This window comes from Nicotiana tabacum, chromosome 10 (genome assembly GCF_000715075.1).
Source record: "Nicotiana tabacum cultivar K326 chromosome 10, ASM71507v2, whole genome shotgun sequence".
Lineage (NCBI taxonomy): Eukaryota > Viridiplantae > Streptophyta > Magnoliopsida > Solanales > Solanaceae > Nicotiana > Nicotiana tabacum.
The window spans coordinates 164054776-164081965 of record NC_134089.1 but is presented as its reverse complement, the minus strand read 5'-3'; the positions used below and the strand labels follow the sequence as shown (position 1 = coordinate 164081965).

Sequence of the window (27190 nt, the reverse complement as noted above, 5' to 3'; positions counted from 1 at the left end):
TGCTCCCTATGCGCTTTTCCCAACATATGAAGCGTGGGGGACATATAGGAATTCCAAGACTTCTTGGATTCCACAAATGTTCCCCATGTGTTTTCCCAAAAAGCAAGCGTGGGGGACATAGGGAATTCCAAGGCTTCTTGGGTTCCACAAATGTTCCCCATGCTTTGATTAAAATAACATCATGCTGGAAATGACCAAATGACCCATACGCCCTTGACTAAATACAACATGTAGCACATAGGATGCCGAAAGATTGTCTATTATTTTCAGGTTGCTTGTCCTAGACGGACCCAACCCCTATGTTGAGTCCCCTAAGTCAAATGCACATGATGCAAATAAACGTTCCTACTAGGGATCCGGCATGTGACTTTGTTATACTAGGTTCAAAAACCTGGGTCGGTGTTCTAGACAGTGTACCCGAGCGGACAACTCGAGCTGAGGAAGGAGCTCCTTTCCGGGAACCAAAAGGCCAGCCGGCTTAGAAACTTTCCGAGCCTCTTTTATTTAGGGTATGACACTAACAGAATAGGGAGTCTCAACCAGTGAGCACATCCCCGGAGGTAAGAAGAGAAAGGTTTCGGCACAGTTTATATACAGTTCAAATAATATCAAAGCGGTAAAAGACAACATTTAGTATGTTATGTCAAAGCATGCAATATATATCGGATAATAAAGCCAAATATAACAATTATTCTAAGCTTGAATCCTTGAGCCCTGAACCAGTGGTTCTGGGTTTAATTTCCAGCAGCGGTTTTGTCATACTGGGTTTATAACCTGGGTATACGTTCTAGACTGTGTACCCGAGCGGACAACTCGAGCCGAGGGGGGGCAGCGTACCGGGAATACAGAAGCTTCACCGGCTTAGCAACTTGTTCGAACCTCGTTCTAAATTGGGATTTGACACTATACAGAAAAGAAGTCGTACGAAGTACACCCTTCTTCATGATTCAGAAGACTCAGAAAGGATATGGGTTTCGGCACAGTTTATATACAGTTCAAATAATATCAAAGCGGTAAAAACAGCATTTAACACATTAGGCTCAAACATGTAAAAATCAGATAAAGCCAAATAATAACAATTATTTTAAGCTTGAATTCTTAACCCTGAACCAGTGGTTCCGGCAAAATCCCCAGCAGAGTCGCCAGAGCTGTCACACCTCCTTTTTCCGTGCCCGAGGGGCGCGAGGGGAGTTTTTTCCAATTAAAGGACAATCGAAAGGGGATTTATTTAATTATTTCAGAGTCGCCACTTGGGAGATTTAGGGTGTCCCAAGTCACCAATTTTAATCCCGAATCGAGGAAATGAATGACTCTATATTACAGTCTGCGTACCAGAAATCTAGATAAGGAATTCTGTTAACCCGGGAGAAGGTGTTAGGCATTCCTGAATTCCGTGGTTCTAGCACGGTCGCTCAACTGTTATATTTGGCTTGTTTATCTGATTTTAAATACAATATGAACTTATGTGCAAATTTACCTTTTAACCGCTTTACTATTATTGTTTTTAGGAATGTGAACATCGCTTAAAATATATCTTTGGACTATGTCACATGAAATGCACCCACAATCCGAAACATATTTTATTTGATGTTTTAGGATTTGGATTTGGGTCGCATGAAATGCACACCCGAGTTTAAGAAAATTAAATTATTAAAGGCGCGCCTAAAGCAACTAGCGCATTATTATTTTTTGCGGAGGCCGTGAAATTCGCTAAACGACCCTCCTGAATTCTAAGTAATTTTAAACAAGTATTTATTGAGGGCCCCACGATTTGTGTTGTTATTCGGCGAGGCTCATCTCGTGCTTATTTTTTAAAAGGAATTTGCAACGACGTGGAAATGCGTCTCGGGCCACGTCACAATCAATGTGCCCGTGACTAGAGACATATTTCGACTCCGTTGAGATTTGGATTTGGGTCACATAAATGTGCACCCGAGTTTAGGGAGATAACATTATTAAAGGCGCGCCTAAAGCAACTAGCGCATTATTATTTTTGGGGAGGGCCGTGAAATTTGTTAAACGGCCCATCCCGGAATCTAAGTATTTAATACATATATTTTGTGAGGGCCCCGCAATTTGTCCCTTTTATTTGGCGAGGCTCGTCTCATTTTACTTATTATTTTTTTTATTATCATTTATTTTTATTTTTTATATTTTTAAAGGGATGCCATTTTTATGCCTTTAACAATACTAAACCTTATAGCCTATTTACAACTGAAATCTCATAAATCGTTACAATTTTAATAAAAGGAATCTAGCAAAATGAGTGTTTTGGAAGTAATAACAACAAGTAATGCTAGTTTTGTCCGAATGAACTAAGCAAGAGAAAAGACGAACAAATTAACGTTAAACTGTGTCATGGAACAACTAACCCTACTTAATTAAATGATATCAAATAAACAAAAATACGTAACACCAAAAATGAACAAAACGCATATGGTGAAAACATAAGCAGAACATTATCGCATCAATTTATATATTGCATCTTCGAACGTTCGACGTAACATTTCCTTATCTAATGCTTGAAGTTTACTAACCTTTGAACCTCGGCAAACTCAGGACGACAAACACGACTCCGACAGAACTCAAGCCGGACCTCACTCGACGAGGAATAATGATGAAACCTCGGACAAACACCTCGACGAACCAAAGACGACCTCGACGGAGAGCTTGGACCCCATAACTGTCAACGAGCAGGTGGGTTGGTTGAAGGTTTTGGACGTAAGGGGCCGGCGTTAATGGAGGTGGGCGTTTGCTGGCTGTTTGGTCGTCGGGCAGTGGTCGACGGAGGGGAGTGCGACGAAGCTGGTGGGTTGTTTGGACGTAGGGAGTAGAAGCGGCAGCAGTGGAGGAGTGGTCGTGGTCGACGGAACTGGGCAGCAAGTTATGGAGGTCGACGGACTGGAGGAGTGGTCGTTTGGATGGTGGTTATGGCGTTGTGGGTGGTGGTTTTTGGGCGACGGGGTGTGGTGGTGCGACTGGTTCGGACGTGAGGGAAGCTGGGGGAAGGTGATGGTTTGTAGGTGGTCGTCCTTGATGCGACAGTAGGGGTCGTTAATGGTGGTTTACCGGAGGGGTCGTGACGAGGGGTGTTCGAGCGTGGGGAGGGGGTCCGGTGGTCGAAGGGTTGATGGGTTGTGACGGGGTGGTTTTTGGGTAGGGTTCTGCTAGGTATTTGCTTCTTCTTCTTCTTGAAGAAGAAGCGTGAACAGTAGTCTCCCGTAGGGTTTTTCTTTCTTCTTCCTGCGAAGAAGATGATCCACAGTCCCTTTTTTCCAATTTTTTTTTTTAAATCCCAAAAGTCCAAAATCCCCAAAATCCCCTCTTTCTTTGTTTCATCTGTGTATTTAGCATGGGTTTGCCTAGAAAAATGAGCCCACGCGTGGTGGGGTTCCCCACGTGTCCTGGACACGGTTTATTATGGGCTAGGTCCGAAAATTAGGCCTAAAATCGGGTAGTTTGAACCCGAATATTATTCTTTTGCCCGGACCCGAGAAATAGGAACACGTTGCTTAACTAGTCCTATGTAAGCAAAATAACTACCAAAAATAAGACTAGTATTTAAACAAAACTATATATTTTTCAAGATTTTAAAATAGCTACAAAAATATTAATAAAACTATTTTTTTGTAATTTTCGTAAATATTAAGATAAAATATGAAGTACTATTTTTGTATTTTTTCAAAGTTAAAATGACTATAAAATATTAATAAAACCATTTTTTGTAATTTTCGTAAATATTAAGATAAAATATGAAGTAATATTTTTTTGTATTTTTCAAAGTTAAAATAACTATAAAATATTAATAAAACTATTTTTTTTGTAATTTTCGTTTTTTAATAAAGACAAAAATATGAAATAATATTTTTTGTATTAAAATGACTTCAAAACATTAATAGAATTATATATATATATTTTTTTGTTAATTTTCGAATTTATATAAAGTACCAAAATAAAGTGCAATTTTTGATTTTTTCAAGTTTATGAGGGATACATAAACTAAAATTTATATATATACCTATTTTTGTAATTTTTTCTTTTGCGAGAAAAAATAAAGTAAAAATAGTCAAAATAGCTATATTAGTCCTAAATTAAATATTTAAGCTTAAGAACGTAAAAATTCCCGGGGAGGGTCAAAAATTACGTGCTTACACCTAGTAGATACCTTTGTTTGCATCACGTGCATTTGACTTTAGTGGAGTTAACAAAAGGGTTGGGTCCGTCTAGGACAAGCGTACCCAAATTAAAAGACCATCCTGATACATTTTAACGTGCTACTTGCACAACTGTTTGTTTCGGCTTGCATGTTGACCGGCTTCTAGAATAGGAAAAGAAAATCAATAAAAACAAAGAGTAAGGTAGGATAGAAAATTCACCCAGTTATGAAAATATCGGTATTTGGAAAATTCAGATACTCTGCCAAAATTTTGAAAAAAAGGAAAAAAGAAAGTCTTGTAAAAAATAAGCCAAGTATTTTCAAAAAGTCATGTTATGTCAAATATTTACCGAACTATGCGGGTCTGATTCTCATTGAATGTGAGATACGTAGGTAATCATATCAGGTCCGACCTCATTTTTGCAAAACTGACCAAAATAAGAACCTTTTGAAACATGATCATCACTCGGGGCCGTTCTTGTTAAAATACCCTTAAAACGTTCTCCTAGGACGCCGGAAGGCTGTTTTCGCAAGAATAGCCACAATGTAAATCCAAGTCAGTCTTTTCTCCTATAATCAACCTTAGTTGGCAGAAACAACCCTAAAAACTTTCCTTAAGTGCTGAAGGGTCGTATTTGCAAAAACAACCCCTGTTTTGTTACGGAGTTTACAAATTTTAATTTTCAAAATTAACCACTTTGTGTTTTTGGAAAATGTGTCAGTTTTGATCATGTGTCCTCAATTTGCATGCAGAATGAGCACCGTTAAGAATGTACCTTTTCGGGTCGTAGATGAGATTCTGCTAAGACTCCACATGTGGTGGAATGACCTGGGAGAGGTCAGTAAGCGTTATGTGAAAAAAGCTTTAGGTGGGCTCACTGGTCTTCTAAAGATTAAGCCTAGGGTTGATCTAATTGAAGCCCTGATAATAATGGGATCTGACACACAATGTTTTTCACTTCTCTGACTTTAAATTGACCTCTATACTGGAGGAAATGGCAGATTACCCTAGTTTTGATGGGAATCTCAGGCATCAATATCCACTAACACCCTGAACTGTGACCCCTCATAAAGTTTTGGACCTTCTGAGCATTATTTGGAAGGTTAAAGATGAAAATTTGGCCGAATGATTCTGTACATTCCACTTCTTGTATAGCTGGTATGGGGACCTCCACGGATTTGAGGCTCCATACACTGTTTGAGTCACCATGGAAAGAAAAGCAAGTGAGAAGCACGTAGGGGTTTAGCCTTCATAGTCGCATTCTTAGGCACTCTGATATACTCGAGGAGTGACGGAAACATAGAATTGGGATTGGCAGGAATGGCTGATTTTATGGTCAAGAAGGCCAATTATACTCTTATACCGATGATTCTTGTAGAAATCTAACAAGGTTTAACCGCCTGTTGAGCTGGTGCAAAGTTCTTTGAGGGTGGCAAAATATTTTTGCAAATATGGCTGGTGGAACATCTCTGTAGTCGCTCGGGGTACATGAACTATGGATTTACCAGACTCAATTGCATTTAAGAGTACGGAAACAGAGTAAATGGCTATGAATTACCGAAGGGTACTGAAGCATGGTTCATATATCTGGGTTCTTTTACCTCAAAGCAAATTTAGTGGACGTTCAGTTGGATCCCACTTAACGAGGTTATCTACATGTTCGCCGAAGTGTGATTTCTCTTGTTGATGGGTCTTCGAAGTATTCAGCCATATGCTCCGCATCGGGTCCTACACCAATTAGGAAGGTATCAAACAGTCCCTCACGATGAAGATCTGAGTGCATATGTTATTGAGCTATGCCCAAGGGCTATATTCCCGGAAGAAAAGGTTCACTAGGTTTGGCACCAATGTAGGTTTTTGGAGCCACAAACTCATGTACGGAATTTATCCTCTGGTGTGGTAGAGTCTATTATATGGCATGGTATGGGAAGAGAGCCCGGGTCGATCAAGATCCAGAACATCCCGACAAAAATCTCTATGTCCAACAATTCACTGGAGGAGCATAGGAATAGTGGGTCTGGTTAGCCAAAGAGAAGGAATATCGAGCCACCATAAGCAAACTAGAGGATTAAGCCAAAACCATCAAATTCAATAGTGGGTTGCAAGCCGCTAAGGATGAAGGAGAAAAGAAAAGATTGGCCCGAGAAAACGAAGCCCCCTGAGCTCAGATCCAAAAAATGAAAATATCCACCGAAATGCCAGTGAGAAGTGACAAGGACACAAAAATTATAAGCAACTTGAGGCGAAAAGTACATGATTATGCGGCCAATCTGACAAAGGCCGAGGAAGACTTGGCAAAAAATCGAGCAAAGTTGGCAAAAGGTGCAGAAAAATAGGCAAAGTCATCCCACCAATTAAAACAAAGATATGATAGAGAAGTCGCGATTTTAAGGAAAAATATGGCCACCCTTGAAAATGAAATGGTTCAGTAGACAAAGGACTTCAAAACAGAAAGAGAACATTGTTATGCACTGCTTTACTAATTGGAAGAGAGCGTGGAAAAGTTGCAAGGCCAAAATAACATAGCCACGCAGGTGCTGGAAGCCTGTGCACAGCAAATTGCATGCTTGCTCCAAGAAAATGGTGTCATTAGAATTGAAATCAAAGAAATATCCGATTATTCTGAAATAAGTGTAAGGGTATAACCAGATCTACGTTTTTTGCTTCAATGTTGTCCTTCGCTCGCCAGGTGATGACCGATCTAGAGTTCCTCCAGAAAGAGATTATACGTAGGCCCGCGTCGAAACCGACCGATGTCCTGCGAGCCCCCGGAATAGCATTTGAGGCTCTTATGTATTCTTAATTTTTTGGCTTTTGAGTCTATATTTTACTTTTTCTCGAGTCTGTTCGTCCTTTCATCCATATCGAGTCTGTTTGTTATTTTGTTTTGAGTTTGTATGTTTATTTTTTAGTCATGAGTACCTTAATGAAATATTGAAAACTGCAAAAAAATATCTTTACTTTCATTTTGTATTTATCCCTCGAACGACGTAATGGTTTGATTCATGCGGCGTCATGATACATGGATAATCCCCATCGGATTTGATCATTGCCATTAATTAAACTGAGTGAAAAAAGATATAAGAAAGAAAAATAAAGAAAAGAGTGACAAAAATAATAGATAAAAACAAAGAGCAAAAGAACAACAAAAAGAGAAAAAAATCAAGATATGAAAAATTGATTGAAAGAAAAGAGCTACAGAATGAGAAAAGTGACATCAAAAGTCGAGATGAAACATGGAGTCGTTGGAATTTTATTTTAGAAATGTTTAATTGTTCAGGTGCATTGCATCCCTAATGTGTGATTCCCTATCTGTTAAATATCCCAAAACTGACAAGGGCATTGTGTGTGCAAAATCAGACAAGTGTTGTTCAGGTGGTTGGTTTTGACGGTAATTTGGTTTCTCACCCCTACTTTACAAGATCCAAAAGAAGTGCCCCAATGTCTTCAGAAAGTAGCCTCCATATCATCGATCCTGAGGATAATGCTACACCGGTTATGTCACAGCCTGAATCGGCCACTATCGAAGAAAACAAAAGGTTGCGTTTCTGCATGTTGGAAATGCGGGATGGTAGGTCCAATGGCAAATAACCACCAAGTACAATCCCTGGATTTTCCGAGCTGATCCGCAGGACGGGTGCAACCACCAATGTCCCCATACCCATATCCAACCTATTTATCCCTTTTAGGTACCCTACTATGTTATCTAACCTTTCCGGTGTGCCTTCTGAGGTCCACCCCCAGGTACCTTTTTCAGAGGTACCTTCAACATATTTTACCGCACCACCAGTATTCACCATGGCATAACCAACCGTACCTAGGCTATGATTTTAACCCACAACATTTACCTTCTAAGGCCCGCTATTTCAGCCAGACATAACTCATATTACTCCAGACTCATACGCTCAACATCTACAATATGAGTCCCATATGGAACAAGAAAGAGCAGTGAGGAACCCCGAGCAGGAAGAAATGGCTCGAAAGATGAGAAGCTTGGAACAACGCTTAAAAAAACATGCAAGGCCTAGTGACCAAAAACGTGTTTCCTACTCAGACTTGTGCATGTTCCCAAATGTCCATCTACCTGCCGGTTTCAAAATGCCGAATTTTGAGAAGTATGATGGGCATGGAGACCCAACTGATCACCTTAATAAATACTGCAACCAGCTACGAGGGGCTGGTGGGAAAGAAGAGCCGCCCATGGATGAGACCAAAAAGGTTACAATCTTCTTGCAGTCCTAAGAGCCTGATTATTTTCAGAATATGATGTTCGCTATGGGCAAACCATTTACGAAGGCAATCAAAATCGGGGAAATGATAGAAAACGATCTGAAAGCTTGCCGGATATTGAGGCAAGATGCTTTGAAAGCCACCTCCCAAGCTATCCAAAATGGCTCTGGGGGTTCAAGAGGGCCCCACCGATCATTTGAACACTCTTTCATGCCGCCAAGAACCCCACAACACTACTATCCACACCAAGATGCGGCCTATGTCGTGGCACCGCCTCACTATGCGGTGATGAATGCCTAACCTTATGCACGGCCAAAACAACATTACAATCAAGCCCGAGCTCCACTTACCAGAAATAACCACCCCTACCAAGCTTAGTATAACCCCCATCCACCACAAAACAACCACCAACATAATCCATGCCTTCGTGGGCCTCCCAGGAGAAACAATTTCACCCCTATTGGTGAATCCTACTCCAACCTGTTCCAGAAATTGATCCAACTAGGTTTGTTGCAACTTGTACCCCTCAATCGACAAAATCCTAAATCCCCATCATACTGGTCGGTACCAGGTGTGCTTACCATTCGGTATTAGAGGTTCATGATACGGAGGACTATTGAACCCTCAAAAGGGCAGTTGAAAGCTTGATATAACAAAAAAGAGTTGTGCTAAGGGACAAGGAAGTCCCTAATGTGACTAACAATCCATTACCGACTCACAACAATGGGTCAGTCATTGGAATGATTTGTGATGACAAGGAATTTAATCCTGCATTGAAAGCCATCATGGCCATTAGCAATTCAAAGGCAAGACCTAAAGCGGCTCTTAAACAATCCAAAATTTATAAAAACATCACTTTTGTTCCTAAAGTTATAGAAACAAAGACTGGGGAAGCACCTGCTCAGAACGCGATTCTCTATGTTCTTAAGCCCCCAAGAAAAGAATAGCTCATTTTGAACACTCCCAAGAAATTCAAGCAAAAGAAGGCTACGATGAATGTGCCGAGATTGTATGTGCCAAAAAGGACCTATGTGGCACAGGGGTTAGTAATTCCACCAAGGCTGACTGAGCCCGTGGCTATCAGCCGTGCACCACAGAGCCCTATGAGAGATCCCACTGTTGTCCCCTGGAATTACAACAGAACAGTGGTTGCCTACAAAGGGAAAGAGGTCATGGGAGAAGTGAATGAAATGAATCAGTCTAGTAAGTACCACAACCCAAAGGAGTTAAAGAAATCCAAACTGAACAAGGATAAATGGTTTCCATCCAAGAAGCTTGTGAGCGATGAGGAAGTAGAAGAGTTCTTCCAAAAGATGAAAACTTCAGAATATGCAATAGTTGACTAAATCCGGAAGACTCCTTCCTAGGTCTCGCTCTTGTCGTTGTTGCTAAGTTTGAATGAACAGAAGGTACTCTTGAAAACATTGAATGAAGCATACGTTCCAATTGACACTTCTATTGAACAATTGGAGAGAATGGCCGAACGATTCTTTGAGGTCAATATGATTTCTTTTAGACGCGATGATTTACCCCAGAGGGAGCCGCCCGCAACAAAGCCCTTCACTTGACTGTTAAATGTGAGGGCTATTATGTGAAGATAGTGATGCTAGATGGTGGTTCCAGGGTCGATATCTGCTCTCTCTCAACACTCCAGAGAATGGAGATTGGAATGGAAAGAATTCGAGCTAACAACGTTTGTATGCAGGTCTTTGATGGTGTCAAGAGAGACACAATAGGAGAAATTGATCTAATTTTGGCCTCGTTGATTTTGGGGTGACCTTCCAGGTTTTTGAATGGACAGCTCATACAATTTCCTCTTAAGAAGACCATGGATTTATGCTGCCGGAGTTGTTCCCTTGACTCTCCACCAAATGGTCAAATTTGAATATGAAAATCAAGAAATTGTTATCCATGGAGAGGATGAGCAATCCATCTACCAAGACCCTTCAATCCCGTGCCTTGAAGCTAGGAAGGCAACTAGCATATTGTATACCAGGCCTTCGAGATTGTGGTCATCGACCAATTTGAAGAAGGGGACCCATTACCTCAACCTTTCTTGTCTAATGCCTTGGTCATGGTCGCCACTCAAATGATTAGACATGGGTACAAATCCGGAAAGGGGCTCGGGGTATCTCTGCAAGGCATCACAGATCCAACTATTTCGATCGTCAATGAGAAGTTTTTCGGTATGGGTTTCCGAGCTGTAAAGGTCAACAGAAAATGGGGCAATGAGCGCAAAGAAAAAGGGTGGGTCTTGCCCCATCCCATTCCACATCTCGCCCGATCATTTGTCAAACCCAAATATGTGGAAGAAGAGGAAGAGGCCTTCATGACCGAAAAGATTGTATATGGTCTTGGATTCTAAGCTCTAGAATTGGAAAGCTACCGTATTCCCTGTTAGACAGAAGTCTCGGTAGTCCAGTCTTGCCATCTCTTTTACATTACGAGTTATTTCAGGGTGTAACTTGAATATTATTACTTTATTGTCTTTTGATTTTGATGTAAACCCTCATATCTTCAATTCAATGAAATGAAATCAATATTTCATCATCTGTAGATCTCTCTTTTCTTTTATTCTAATTTTGCTATTTTTCTTATCTTTTTTCTTTTCAGTTCTAATAATACGGATTTAATAACATGACATGCTTGCGGACTTCATGCCCAGATCATAAAACGTTGTTGATGAGTGGTGATTTACCACTCATTCTAGTCTCTTTTCTTTAGATTTTGCATCCTTTTATGAGGTCATTTTAAAAAGGGTTGAAACATTGAAAAACAATTCAGTGATTCCATCCGCCTTCCAGGTACAATATGTAGGCGATTATGAGTGTAAGAAAATTATCACTTGTTATGCAATTCCAAACACTAAGAAGGGTGATTGTGAAAATATTATAGCTAAATGCGAAAATGTAAACTAACCTAAAAACCAAGTAAAATGCTCAATGGCTACAAGTATGGATACACGGGGTAACATCATGTGACCGGGAAGAGAGAGCAAGCCATATATTATCTGAGCAAGAAGTTCACCAGTTATGAAGCCAAATACACTTTCTTAGAAAGAACTTGTTGCGCCTTAAATTTGGTCGCCTAGAAGCTCAGGCATTATCTGCTGGCTTATACCACATATCTCATAACCAGGATGGATCCTTTGAAATATATATTCCAGAAGCCGATGCCTATATGAAGGTTGGCAAAATGGCAAATCCTGCTCACAGAATTTGGCATTGTCTATGTCACTCGCACGACATTGTCTGTGAGTTTCGGGATTATTTGGTACGAGAATCGAGGCAGAATATCTGACAAAAATATATTAAAATTAGGGTTTATTCATTTGGTCATATTTTGAGTTGGGGAGCACAGATTTGTATGATTTTGGAGGAGATTTTCGCCTTATGTATTGAGGTAAGTGTTATCTACTCGATTTTAGTTATATTTTATGAATCCATCTTTATTTTTGGCATTTGATTGATGATTTCAAAGTGAAATTTGGGGGTTTTCCCATAAAGTTTCATAAAGTGAATTTTTAAGTTTTGAATATCGATTCGGAGTCGGAATTGGATGAAACTAGTATGGTTGGACTCATAATTGAATGTGTTGTCTGATTTTGTGAGTTTAATCAGGTTTCGAGATGCAGACCCGGGTTGGGCTTTTTGGCTGATTATGGGCTTTTGATTAAAGATACGACCTTTTTCGATTGGGATTGGTTCCTCTAGCATTGTTTGATGTATTTGAGTCTTTTTGGTTAGTTTGAGACGTTCAGAGGTCGGAACACACGAGATGGCATTTTTGGAGCATCGCTTGGCTTGCTCGGTATTTGAATTGGCTTGTTTGAGGTAAGTAACGATTGTAAATCTAGTCCTGAGGGTATGAAACCCCGGATTTCGTATCATTTTACTATTTTGAGGTGACGCACGTGTGGGCATGCACCGTTGGGGATTGTGACTTGGTCCATCCCGTAGAAACTATAAGTTGAGTATTTTGTTAAGACTATATGATACTTATGTGTTATAGAAATAATTTCTATAAATTGGGCTGAACGCCATACTTTTCTTGTGCTGGAGCTATTTGGACCCTTAAGGGCCTTTTTCTTACTATCCTCTCACTGTTTTTGATTGAAAATCTATACTCAGTCATGTTATACTTATTGTTTTCATAACTCAATCTTTATTACTCTATTTTGATGCATATAAAAATTATTTTGGGATGAGTACCCTATTTTTACTGAGAGCCCGGGTGGCTTGAGAGATTTATGACTGAGTGAGGCCGAGGGCTTGATTTGTAAGGATATTTATGGGATCGGGTTGCACACCGCAATATGTTTTACTGATTTATAACTAAGTGAGGCCGAGGGCCTGATTTGTGAGGATATTTAAGGGATCAGGCTGCAGGTCGCAGCATGTTTACTGATTCATGATAGAGTGAGGCCGAAGGCCTGATTGATTTATACCACGAGGTATCTTGTTATAGCGCTTGGGCTGTAGGAGCCCCTACAGAGTCTACACACTCCCAGTGAGCGATATGATATTTTGCCCAAGGGGCTGTTCTTGATTCATGTTGTGCCCGAGGGGCTGTCTATGAGTGATTGTGAGGTATTCCCTTGGGGCTGTATATGAGTGACTATGAGGTTGCCCGAGGGGCTGTTTATTATTCATGTTTGCCCAAGGGGATGTTCACCAGTGATGTTTTGCCCGAGGGTTGTTTATGTTCTCATCATATTTTTTTACCCACTATTTCATCACTTAGTTTGAAAAATGTTGAAAGATGTTTTAAATGATTTTACTGAAACTGGATTTAAACAAGTTGAGTTGATTCAAACCCTGATTTTAAAAGCCTGTTGTATTCTACTGAGATTTCATGATATGATATGTATATGTTTTATTGCTCGTCACTACTACTCAGTCTTTATTGGTTACTTACTGAGTTGGCGTACTCACATTACTTCCTGCACCTTGTGTACAAACCCAAGTATTTCTGGACCAGGTCGCGGGTGTTGATTATTCAGTGGTAGATCTATCGGAGTTAGCAAGTTAGCTGACTGGCGATCGCAGCCCTGCTTTACTCCCTCTTTATCTTCCCTTAGTTGTATTCAGTTATTTTTAGGCTATGTTTGTCTTGATATTGTCAGACAGTTGTAGTAGATGCTCATGACTAGTGACACCCCGATGTCGGGCTTTCTTTTCCGCACTTTTGTTTTTGATTTACACTCCTTATGATGTTTTTACATTAAATAACTTTGGAAATTATCTTCAAAATGAAAATCTCATTTTGTTTTGGTAATGTGTCGGCTTGCCTAGTACCACGATAGGCGCCATCACGACAGAGTTAGTTTTGGTTCGTGACAGAAAAAAAAGGGAAAACCTAACCCAATTAAAAGATGGGCAAAAGCCCACTGGAACGAAAAGAAAACAAAACAAAAAAATGTAAAGGGGAAAAGGGAATGCAGCAAAGCTGCGGTAAAGAAGGAACAGAAGCTAAAGCATAGAAAAAAACCATAAAGGAGAATGCAACGAGAGCTTCTGGTTCCAAAGTAGGGGGAAATCAAGCAGAGTTCCATAGCTGCTAGCAACCTGGTGCTTCAATATTATTATTCTCAACTATTAATATTTCTAAATTCAAGGTATATCTTATTATTCCATTGTTATGGGTGTCTTTGATTTATCATGGTTTCAGTTAAATAGTGATACTGGTAACTCAGTAAGTTCCAATTGATTTGGATGCGAGAATGTTCATGAACAAGAAATCAATTTTTTTTATATTTGATGGATTAGTTGGAAAAAATCGGATTATTATTTAGAATAATATGGCGATAACAACAAAGAATTTAATCAATTTATTGTATTTTTAACAAGTTATTAAGAGGATACAAGATGTAAACTTATTATTACTATTTTTTGCAAATTTCCCTATAATTTAGTAAAAGAGTGGTACACATATTTTAAGTTTGGAAGAATAAATTAGCGATAGATAGTTATTTTTTTTAATAAAGATGATACATAGTTTAATGTATGTGGTAAAGTGGAGCCAAGATGTTGGTTATAAGCGGAAAAAAAAATCTACTGAAAGTGAAATGGATTATAGATTTCAAGAGTGGTAACACTATATTTATATTTATTTATAGATTGCACACAAATTGAGTATTTGGATCGATAAAAAGTCGAGTTCTGGCTAGTTGGTATCAAGAGGTGAGTAGTGACCTTACTGCAATTTGGGTTTCTACAACTAGAATGATTTACATATGATTTTAAATATGAACTTATTACCGACTATTTTGAATTTGCATGTGGGACGAGTCCTTCGCTTGATATGATAGCACTATATTTATTTGAGATGATTACCATTATTCTGAATAATCTCATGGTTACTGAATATGTTTTACCGTTACTTGAGAAAAGATTTATCGTTATCGAAACAAAATTTCATGATTTGATAAGAACCGAAATCCCTATATTGTTTTAAAATATTTTTCTATGAGTAAATACGGATTACAGAGACAAGTATAAATGGGAGTAGACTTTGAAGGATCATGTAGCTAACGTCGGGTTCGTTAAACCTGGTGCACCTTGTAATTACCGATTACCGTTACAACCTTCGCTAGTGGAAAGGAAGAACTAGTATATCATTAATGATTTCCCTCAAGTAGGGACTACTGTTATATTAGACTTCTTGCGAAGAAGTCTACAATTATACCGATTAAATGATCCGTTCATTGAAACCTCCTGTCACGACCCTAAACCCAGACCTGGTCATGATGGCGCCTCTCGTGAAGACAAGGCCAGCCGACACACACACCCAATTCATATTTAAGCAATTAAGGTAATACAATTTAAGTCTTTAACATAATAATAATCCCAAAATAAGGTGAAACAGTACAATTGCGGAATATATATAGCCCGACATCGGGGTATCACCAGTCATGAGTATCTACTAACCGATTAAAACAGGAAGAGTCTACATAGTCTAGTACAGAACTAAAATAAGAGAAAATAAGATAGGGGGAGAAGCATTGGGCTGCGAACGCTGAGCAGCTACCCAGTGAATCTCCAAATTCGCCTGAGCTGGAAGAAATCAACACTCGTTAGCGGGACCTAAAGCGTTGAATCTGCACACATGGTGCAGAGAGTAAAGTGAGTACTCCAACTCAGTAAGTAATAATAATAAATGAAAACTAAGCGATAAGAAATCACGTAAATGTACATCAACATGCTATAAAGAAGTAATATAAAACCAGTAAAAGCAAGGAAACAGTGAAAACATATAAGGACACATTAGTTCAGAATAAGCTTCTTTAAAACCCTTTTTAACAGCAAAACAATTAAATGAAAAACAGCTAGAACGGATAAACACATAAGAATCCGCCCATAGGGCAATACCATGGAACAACACCAGCCCCTCGAGCTATATCTCATATCACAATGGGTACCCATGCTCACTGGGGGTGTACGACTCCGGGAGGGGCCCTTTACGGCCCAAGCACAATATCAAGTCATCTCGTGGCATAATCAATAGGCTCTCGGCCTCATATCAACAAGCCACCTCGTGGCATACAATCTCAGGCCCTCGGCCTCATAATCATAAATCAGTGTATCCTCACAACACAGGCCCTCGGCCTTACTCAGTCAAAATCTCATAAGTCACTGAGGCAACAATAAAACATGATGCTCAGCTTAAATTATCATTTAGAATATCATTTAATGTGTTAAAATAGAGTAAACATGGCTGAGTTATTAAAACAGTAGAATATAGCATGACTGAGAACAAGTAGAAAGTCAAAACAGTTAGGAAATATTAGTAAAATACCCTAAGGGTCCAAATAGTTGGCACGAGACCCAAATATTGCATTTAGCCCAGAACATGATGATAGCAAACAATTTTCAATCAAATACGCGGTAAAATAGTCATTCGGGATGAATTAAGTCACAATCCCCAACGTTGCATGACCCCACGCTCGTCATCTAGTATGTGTGTCATCTTAATATAGCACAACGATGTAAAATCCGTGGTTTCATACCCTGAGGACAACATTTACAATCATTACTCACCTCTATCCGGTCCAAATCTCTAGCTCGCGATGTCTTTGCCTCTCGAATCGGCCTCCAGATGCTCTAAATCTAACCAAAATTAGGGAAAAACCATCAAAATATGCTAAGGAAACAAAGCCCACTCGAAAGAAATCAAATTACAACACAAATCACGAAATTGGCCAAACCCGACCCCCGGGCCCACGCCTCGGATTCCGACAAAAATTTCATCAATAGACTCCTTATCACTCCCCGAGTTTATTCATATCAAAAGTACCAAAATCCAACAACAAACAATCCCTCAAATCCTAAATTCTAGGTTGTCACACCTCATTTTTACCACCCCCGGATAGGACTATATTCTGGGTCGGGCCTGGGCCTTCGTGGGCCTGGGCTCTGGCGGTCCCGGGCTTCGTGGGCTCAACGGGTGGAACCGGCCTGTGCGGGCCTAAGCCCATATGGTCCTGGGCTAAACGGGTCGGGCTCGTGGGCTTCACGGGCCTAGCGGGGTTTTTTTAAGGCAATTTCTTGTAGTATCATGGCTATATTAAAAATATATATGTAGTATATATGTAGAAATGTAATTATTAAAGTGCTTGACGAAAAAGAAAAATAATTAAACAATAGTAAAACACTAAATTGTCATGCATAATAAATTAATAACAAAGTACAACATGAAGCATAAATACGTCTAATAATTTTGAAATAACACAAATTGTTGAAAAAACCTTAAAGACGAATTCTTGGATAAATACCCTCAACACAATGCTTTATATGCCTCCTTAAAGTGCCTGTGGTTTGAACAGTACTAAAATTTAAGACTCTTCCACAGTTCTTGCACTTTAATTTTTGGCCTTCTTCATTTTCTTCAACCACTTCATAGTACTGCGAAATAAATAAGCGCACTTTTTCCGAACGAGGCATCATGTAACTTTAAAATTAAGATTGAGACTTGAAGTATTGAAAATTGGAGATTGAGAGATTGAGAGAAATTTAGAATGAGTATTGAGTATTGAAATGAAGAAGAGGGAGGGGGTATTTATAGTGGTAGAGAAGGTTAGTTTTGTAAATTGAAAAAAAAATTGTTTGAATTTTGAATTTTGAAATTAAAATTTTAAATTTTGAATTTTGAATTTTGAAAAATCTTGTTATATAAACTAAATAGTTTGAAATAGTAGGATAATATTGCCCAGAAAATGCATTTGTAGCAATTTGAAAATGTTCTAAAAAATCTAAAAGAATTTTAACATTCGTCCAATCTTGAGTAGTAAGCATTTCATCATCATCCTCACCACCTACCCGAGAATTAAACGTTGCATTAATTGGGTTTCTATATTCATATGCAACTACTAAACTTTCGTACATACAATTCCATCTAGTCGGGCAAGGTTTAGGAACCTTTCTTTCTCTAAGGCCATATTCATCACATTTTTTAAAATACTCTCTAAGTCTACTTCTACGGTTTGAATAAAAAAGCCAATTAAGAGTCATTCTAACCTTTTCAATTTCTATGTTTAAAATTCGCATACCATCACCGACAATTAAATGATAAATATGACAAATACATCTAACATGGAAAATATTAGTAAATGCAGGATTTAGTGTTGTTGTAAGCATGCCTATAGCACTAGTGTTACTAGAAGCATTATCCATAGAAATTGCCATTATTTTATCGCTAAAGCAAAAATATCTACAAATATCTGCAACAGTGTTAGCTATAAACTTACCTGTGTGACGTGAATTAATTATTCTATACGCAATTATGCGTTTTTGCATTGTCCATTCCTCATCTATCCAATGACTTGTAACAGTTAGATAATCACAATAATTACCACTTCTACCAATATCAGTAGTAATAGAAATCCGATTAGGTATATGAGTAAATAAATACCGCAAATATTGTTCATATTCATGTTTGAATTTATAAATATCACTCTTAACTGTTGCGCGAGGTCAACCTTTATAAGTAGGATTAAAAACTCTTCTAATATAATGAACCCAATTAGGATTAGAAGCAAAAGTATAAGGTAAGCACATAACAATAATCATCTTTGCTAATTTTTTACGATCTCTATTTGGATCGTAATATAAAATACCTCCAGTGACAGTGTTAATTCCTGGTTGAACTAGATTTGAACCTGTACTAGGGTTAACCGCAGAATCTACACTTGTCCCCTCTAGATGCGCTTTCATTTGAAAAAATCTAGCCTTATCTCTAGGGTGTGTTTTTATGTGCCTAGTCAAACTACCTGTGCCGCTACGGTCTCCTACATATTTATGCGACATTAATTTCCCACAAGTTTTACACTTAGCCTTATTTTTTTCTCTTACTTGAGTAAAACAATTCCAAACTAATGATGTTTCTAAGTAAAATCTGAGAATCTCCATTCTTCAAATCAAACAAGCCACTCTTACATTTTCAGAATTTGAGATGTGTACCTGAATACAACAAAATAAACAAGAAAAATAGCCTGAGGTTAGGAGGAAGCAACAGCAGTATGTCAGCAACACCAACACAACCAAACAACAACAATACTCAGTCCTTCTAAACCATTTTGAACCCAGAATGAACCAGAAATTATTGAAAGGCTTTAAGCTATGAAGATAAACAGCAGAACTAAGTTAATTTCCACCAAAAATGCAAGAGATTTTCAGTGTTTTTGAGCTCAGCCGTTTGTATGCTTTTTAGTATTCTAAAATCTCTAAAATCTATCTTGACAAAGAAGAAAAACAGGCCTCTTATAGAAGACCTCTAGGGCAGCAAAAATGACCCTATCATTTATCAATTACCCCTTCCCCAATTTTCATTCTTTCAAGTTAAACCCCAATTTTCTAGCATGTTTGTTAAATCAGCCCCACTACTCACTTTCCTAGAAGCTTCCTAGTTAATTACACCAGATTCTTTTTATCCAAACTTCCTAAATTACCCTTTGAATTCCTATTTAACCTTCCTGGCCTAAACCAATGCAGGCCACCTGAATCCCAAACCTGAGCCTAAACAAATAGGCTTCTAATGCCCCAGGTCTAGACTATCACAAACCTAAAAAATGGTCCCAAATCAGTAAAGCAAAGAAACAAATCAAATAAAATCAAAGGGCTCAAATTAACCAACAGAACCTAAACGTGATGAACCCAAACCCCACTGATTAATTCAACCTATGACTGGCTAAAGAATGAAATAGAATAGGAAAAAGAAGCACAGTAGAGATGGGCATGCTGGTACCATTTAATAAACTAACAGAAATCTAATTAAACAAAGAAAACAAAAGAAAGAAATCGACCGGCTGACTTGAACAAAACATAGCAGAAATAATTGACAAATGAGCGGCAAAAAATGAAAACAGAATCAGGAGTCAAGTAAAACAAGGTTAAGAAGGGACTAACGAGATATAGGAAAAGAAAAACATGGACATACAATCAAAAAGAGAAAGCAAATACTATTTTACCAGAAACAGTTCAGCATTGCTGACAAATTTGCTGATCTTGGTCTTGCATGGGGCTGGTAGGCTTCGAAACAAGTCGAAATCCATGCTAATCACTCATCCTCAAGGAGAACAGTTGAGTGGCATAAATTTTGACCCATTAACGGCCTATAAGGCTGCTTGAACTTTGAAAAAGGGAGCAAAATTAGGGTTTCGAATTTGGGTATCAGATTTGGGATTTGAAGGTAAGAGTGGGGATTTTGGGGATATTAGTGTTAGATTCATGTTCCATGGGGTGTAGGGATTGTAGAGGAACAATTTGGGGTTGGTTGGGTGGTATGCCGCCGACGGATGGCTTGGGAATTTCAGGGCGGCGGGTTTAGGGTTCATGGAGGGTCTCTGAGTGAGAAGATGAGTGAGGGCGTCGATTGGGGAGGGGGGTAAGGTCATTTTGTACAGTTAAATACATATGGAAACCCTAGTTCCCAGCTATTCAATGAGTGGAAATCAACGGCTGGGATAACAGACCTCAAAATGGTGTCGTTTGGTTAATTAAATAGGACAGACCGGGTTAGGGGAATTGGACCTGGGCGGATGGGTGAGGGAACGGGTTGGTACCAGAATTTGGGATTGGGCTTGATTGAATTTTGACCCAAGCGACCCTTTTTTCTCATTTCAACCTTTTTTGTTTCTCTTCTTTTTTTTACTTGTTTTCCTTTCCTTTTTAATTAATTAAAAACAGAAATAATTCTTAAATTAAAATAATTTACCAAATTAAGCTAATTACTCATCATAGTATGTACAAAAATTAATTAACACTTAAATTAAAAGAAGAACTACAAAATTTAAAATTAAAAGGTTAAAAATGCAAAGTGAGTCATTTTTTGTGATTTTTTATTTTTTATAAAAAATAACTAATTTACTAATTAACCAAAATGTAAAAATAAATCCTAAGTGCAAATGCAGGGTATCACAAAGTCTTTCTTTGGATCGTAATGTGGGCTTTTGGACCGGGTTAGGAAGAAAAAGGTATCACAAAGGCTCAAAAAAACAGCTTGGATGAGTTCAACATTACAACTTTTGGAATCTGATTTCTTATAGCAACCACAACTTCTGCCCCAGTTTCTTTACTTGGGGACTTTTGAATTTTTATTTTTATGGGTTAATGAGTTAGTTTTGAAATTTAGAGCAAGGAGGAGGAGGGGGAGTTTTGTCTTGCATTTAAACTAGCCCAACAAGTTCAGCGGCCCAGTGTCTCAAAATATCCGCCCCAGCAAGCCATACCCAACCCATTCTCCTTTAGACTCCCAAAACGACCTTGTTTTAGGTCAAATAGTCAACAGTTAATCACGACCCTCCATATCCTCTGATCCAATAGCCATGAACTGATCACTTAATCCCTTTTAACTGTCCTAAAGATTCGGATTCGACCCAAGTGATACCATTCTCTCATCTCAATTCCACACAAACATCAAACTCCCCTCTCAGCCACCGGAAATCGCCTACGGCGGCAGATCTTCCCCTAATGACTACAAAATTTGACCACTTAATCTTCATGCCATCCTCGTACTTAATTCCACACCAGCTTCCTCGGAAAAGTTCCTAAGCTCCTCGAATTTTAGATCTTAGAACCAAAGAAAGAAATAATAAACCTAATCTTTGGCTACCCCTTTTTAATACCTTACACGCCTGAGCCCATCTCGAGTTAATCTTATACCAAACGACTATCTTCAATGAATACTTTCGATTGTTATTTGTTTCACGTCATTTTACGGCGACTAGATCTTGATCAAACCTCCATTGATTGGACAAGAGCTTTGAATCCTCCGCTGCCTTATTTCTCCCGCCCCGATGTGGTAGTCGATATCATTACATATAGCAGTAGCTCTGCCTTTAGGTGCGAGCCAGTTCTCATGTTACGATGTCAGCTATCATCCAGTGATTTCCTGGTTTCGTCGGTTTCAAAGGTGATCCCTTTCTATTCTTAATGATAAAACCTATTAAATCTTTTTGTGGTTTGTTAATTCCCCTTGTTGATTCAGTGATATGATAGCTATTTATGTTTATTTGTTCAAATTAGTTTTATGTTAGTTCCCCTTATTGATTCAGTGATACGATGTCAGCTATTTATGATTTAGGTGTTGTTCATTACTCTTGATTCTCTATCTCTGTTTGGATTAAACTTATTCTATTTTTTATTTTAACTTCAAGGGGGTTGGGTCGGTCTTGATTGATAAACATGTTCATTAAAGTGAATCTGGGCTTCAGGGAATGAAAGGCTAAAAAGAACTGTGGTCCATTATCAACAAAGGTCTTGATTAATAATACTTACTAGAGGTAAATGTAGTTGTCTTAAGGGGTATTCTAAGAACTAGAAGAAAAGAATCTATTCTTTAACCGTTTTAGAAGATCCTAGAAGATAGACTAAGGACCAATTTAAAGGGGGCTGGAAGGAAAAAGAGGCAACAGAAGGTACAACTGTACCAAAAAGTTGTAGAAAGATGCCTTTTCCTAATTTTTAAGGGCTGACATATTCTGGATATTCTCTCATTTTTATTTTGTATAAAAAGACACTCGCACTCTCATTCTAACACATGCAAGAAAGAGCAGAATAATCGTCTTTTCATTTTTTCTTGGCTTTTATCTTTTGCATTTTCAATCAGAAAGATCAGGCATTCCCTTTATACATTCGTTTTGTTTCTTAAAAAGAAAGAACACTCATCTTCATTGATATAACTTTGAAGACTAGAATAAGAAAAACTCAAAAACCAAAAAAATAAGGGGTTCGAAACTGTAATTGATCTCTATTCATTTATTGTTCCTTTCTAGAAATCTCAAGTTTTGGCTGAGCTGTTGATTTGTTGCTTATGTGCTGCTGTCCTTTAGCCTTCAACTCAGGATTTTATTTAGTCTACATTTCATCTCTGTTGCTAGGTATGTTTTGTTATTTTCTTGTAATTCTCTCATGCTCCTTAGTGAACGAAGGGTTTGTTTAATTATGCTACATTCTGTTAACCCACCTAAACTTGTTATTTTCTTTCTGATTCATAATATTAAGTTTTTATTCATGAACTTCTTGCTCAAAGTTATTATAAATTAGCTATTTAGTTGAGTCATGCCTATTTACTAATCAGATTTGAAGTATGCTTGTGTGTTATTTTGAAGTTTGGTCATTGCAAGAGATTAATTAGTTGACAATTGTGACCACCAGTTGGTCACAATTGTGAATTATAGAACACAGATCCACGCCAAGCGATTTAAATGTCTTAATGATCGTTGTCTCGTTCCCTATTTTTATCTGAATGAATGTTTGGTAGTCACTTGATAGCTTGTCTACTGCTGATCAAAATAAGGGATTTAGAGGTCTATAGTTGCGAATTTGGCCATAGTTTGGTATGATTTGTAGTTGAGGACCTAGGTGAAGTTTCACTTTTGTTTGTAGCTATTAAGCATACATTGTAATTAGGATCATAGTAAGGGTTAACCAAAGTTTAATTCTTTAATGGGGTAAGAATTTTGTAATTTTAAGCATGAGATAATGTACTGTATAATTGGCAATATAACGGTTTGGGTGACTATTCATGCAAATCACAAACATTTAAATTGATATATATTAGTTTATTGTTCAAACCATCTGTTTATTTTGTTGCGTTACAATATTGCCAATCAATTGTTGAATGAAACTGTTGGTTTTTTTAAAACATACAAAGTGCGTAGGGGTTTCAAAAAGTTCTGTGTAATACCCTATATATTAATAAAGGGATATAAGTCTTTAACCAAAGTTTTCTTGTTTAAAAAATAATTAGAAAAGAAAGAATCAACAAAAGAAAATGTAACAACCCGATCGGTCGTTATGAGCATTTGCACTTCGCTCGGTTGTTTGAAGTCATGAGTAGCTCTGTATGAAGTATTATGACTTATATGAATCGTCGGTTTTGGTTTTTAGGTTATTTGGAATTGATTTGGAAGAATTATTCTCAGTTAGAAGCTTTAAATTTGAAAGGTTTGATCAAGTTTTGACTTTCTAGAATTTGACCTCGGATTGGATTTTTGATGGTTTCATTAACTCTGTTGGGTGATTTTGGACTTATGAGCGCGTCCGGATTGTGATTTTGAGGTCCGTAGTAGAATTTGGCTTGAAATAGCAGAAGTTGAAATTTTGGAAAGTTTAACCGGGAGTGGGTTTTTGATATCGTGGTCAAATTCCGATCCGGAAGTTTGATCAGGTCCATAATGTCAAATTTGACTTGTGTGCAAAATTTTAGGTCAATCGGACGTGATTTGATAGGTTTTAGCATCAGTTGTGGAAGGTTGATGTTTCAAGTTCATTGATTTCGAATTGAGGTGTGCTCCGGCGTTTTGATGTTGTTATGTTTGTTTTGAGGCCTCGAGTAGGTCAGTATTCTGTTATGAGACTTGTTGGTATGTTCGAACAGAGTCCCAACGGGCTCGGGTGAGTTTCAAATAGGTTTGGGTTGTGTTGCGCTTGTTTTTTAATGTTTCGACATCGTTTTTCAAGCATAAATGGTACAATATTAAGCAAATGAGCTCCGATTTCTTTTTTTATTGAAGCATTAGATCCATATCGTAATTATGGAGTCATATAAAAAAGAATCGTCAAATTTGGACATCGTATGATGATTTTATAGTCATCTTACTAAGAATTGGGTTGCGAGATTTTTCAGATTAATTACGATATTGTGACTGAATTCGTATTTAAAATCTGCACTATTTTCAAATATTGAAACCAACATATCTACTTCAATATAAGGTCAAATGGATTGATTCAAGAGCCTAACTTGACTAAAATTTCACAAGGAATATATTGGAATCATCAAAAGTGAGTTTTGGGATAATTTTGAATGAGAATCGAGGAAGAATACTGGCAGAAAAATATATAAAATTAGGGTTTATTCATTTGGTCTTATTTTGAGTTGGGGAGCTCGGATTTGGGTATTTTGGAGATGATTTTCACCATATGGATTGGGGTAAGTGTTCTGTACTTGGTTTTGGTTATATTTCATGAATCCATTTTTATATTTGGTATTTAATTGATGATATCAAAATGCAATTTAGGGGTTTTTGCCTAAAGTTTCATAAAGTGAATTTTTAAGTTTTGAACAACGATTCAGAGTTAAAATTGGATGAAACTAGTATGGTTAGACTCATAATTGAATAGGCTATCAGATTTTATAAGTTTTGACGAGTTTCGAAATGCTGGCCCGGGTTGGGCTTTTTGGCCGATTATGGGCTTTTTCGATTGGGATTTGTTACTTTAGCATTGTTTGATGTATTTGAGTTAGTTTTGGTTAGTTTCGAGCCGTTCATAGGTTAGAACGCGTGAGATGCCATTTTTGGAACATCGCTTGGCTTGCTCGCTATTGGAAATGGCTTCTTTGAGGTATGTAACGATTGTAAATCTAGTCCTGAGGGTATGAAACCCCGGATTTTATATCGTTTTACTATTTTAAGGTGACGCGCATACTAGGTGACGGGCGTGTGAGCGTGAATCGTTGGGGATTTTGACTTGGTCCATCCCGTAGCAACTATAAGTTGCGTATTTGGTTGAAACTATATGATACTTATGTGTTTTAGAAAGAATTTCTATAAATTGGGCTGAACGTCGTACCTTTCTTGTGCTAGAGCTATTTGGACCCTTAGGGGCCTTTTTCTTACTACCCTCTCACTATTTTTGATTAGAAATCTATACTCAGTCATGTTATACTTATTGTTTTCATAACTCAGTCTTTATTACTCTGTTTTGATGCATATAAAAATTGTTTTGGGATGAGTACCCTATTTTTACTGAGAGCCCGAGTGGCTTGAGAGCTTTATGACTGAGTGAGGCTGAGGGCCTGATTTTTAAGGATATTTATGGGATTAGGCTGCACGCCGTAGTATGTTTTAATGAGTAAGGCTGAGGGCCTGATTTGTGAGGATATTTATAGGATCGGGCTGCACGCCGCAATATGTTTACTGATTCATGATTGAGTGAGGCCGAGGTCCTGATTGATTTATGTGACGAGGTGGCTTGTTATAGCGCTTGGGTTGTAGGAGCCCCTCCGGAGTCTCCACACCCTCAGTGAGCGTGGGTACCCTAGGTGAGTGATTTGATGTTCTACCCGAGGGGCTGTTCTTGATTCATGTTGTGCCCGAGGGGCTATTTACAAGTGATTGTGAGGTATGCCCTAGGGGCTGTATATGAGTGACTGTGAGGTTTCCCGAGGGAGTGTTTATGATTTATGTTTGCCCGAGGGGCTTCTCACCAGTGATGTTTTTCTCGAGTGGCTGCTCACGATTTATGTTTGCCCGAAGGGCTGTTCACCAGTGATGTTTCGCCCGAGGGGCTGTTTATGCTTTCATCATATTTTTTTACCCACTGTTTCATCACTTTGGTTGAAAGATGTTTAAACGGTTTTACTGAATTTGGATTTAAACGAGTTGAGTTGATTCAAACCCTGATATTAAAAGCATGTTGTATTCTATTGAGATTTCATGATTTGATATGTATATGTTTTATTGCTCGTCACTACTAATCAGTCTTTATTTACTTTGGTTACTTACTGAGTTGGCGTACTCATGTTATTCCCTGCACCTTGTGTGCAGATCCAGGTATTTCGGATTCCGGTAGCGGGTGTTAATTATTCGGTGGCAGATCCATCGGAGTTAGCAAGGTAGCTGACTGGCGATCATAGCCCTGCTTTACTCCCTCTTTATCTTCCCTTAGTTGTATTCTGTTATTTTCAGGCTATGTTTGTCTTGATATTGTCAAACGGTTGTAATAGATTCTCATGACTAGTGACACCCCGATTCGGGTTTCTTTTCCACACTTTTGTTTTTGATTTACACTCCTTATGAAGTTTTTATATTAAATAACTTTGTAAATTATCTTGAAAATGAAAATCTTATTTTGTTTTGGTAATGTGTTGGCTTGCTTAGTACCATGATAGGCGCCATCACGACAAGATTAGTTTTGGGTCGTGACAAGTTGTTATCAGAGCCTAGGTTACATAGGTCTCATGAGTCATGAGCGGGTTTAGTAGAGTCTTGCGGATTGGTACGAAGACATTTGTACTTATCTTTGATAGGCTACAGAATCTTTAGAAAAATTCCACATTCTTGAATCCTTATCGTGCGGTATTGATTCAGCTTGAAGCATAACTCTTTGAATTCCTTCCACGTATTTGTGTGCGCATATGAGCGCTCGGTATCAGCTCTGCATCGACGACTTGTGATTCCCTGGATGAGGTACGATGTGTGATTTCTTTGTGTTGATGTTGGGCTAGTCTAGAGGGCTTGAGGTCAGGTTTTGACTGTAGCTTGAGCACTGAGATCCCGATTTGTGTGAGCACGTGCATTTGGG

The 27190-nt window shown here is 38.3% G+C and overlaps 1 long non-coding RNA gene across 1 annotated transcript; it reads left to right on the top strand.

The window, feature by feature from the left end:
* The first annotated feature begins 21139 nt into the window (after nt 1-21139).
* On the top strand, nt 21140-26654 carry LOC107806073 (uncharacterized). Its single transcript, XR_001652577.2, has 2 exons — nt 21140-21794; nt 26434-26654. It is a non-coding gene; the product is annotated as an uncharacterized LOC107806073 (long non-coding RNA).
* The last annotated feature ends 536 nt before the right edge of the window (nt 26655-27190 follow it).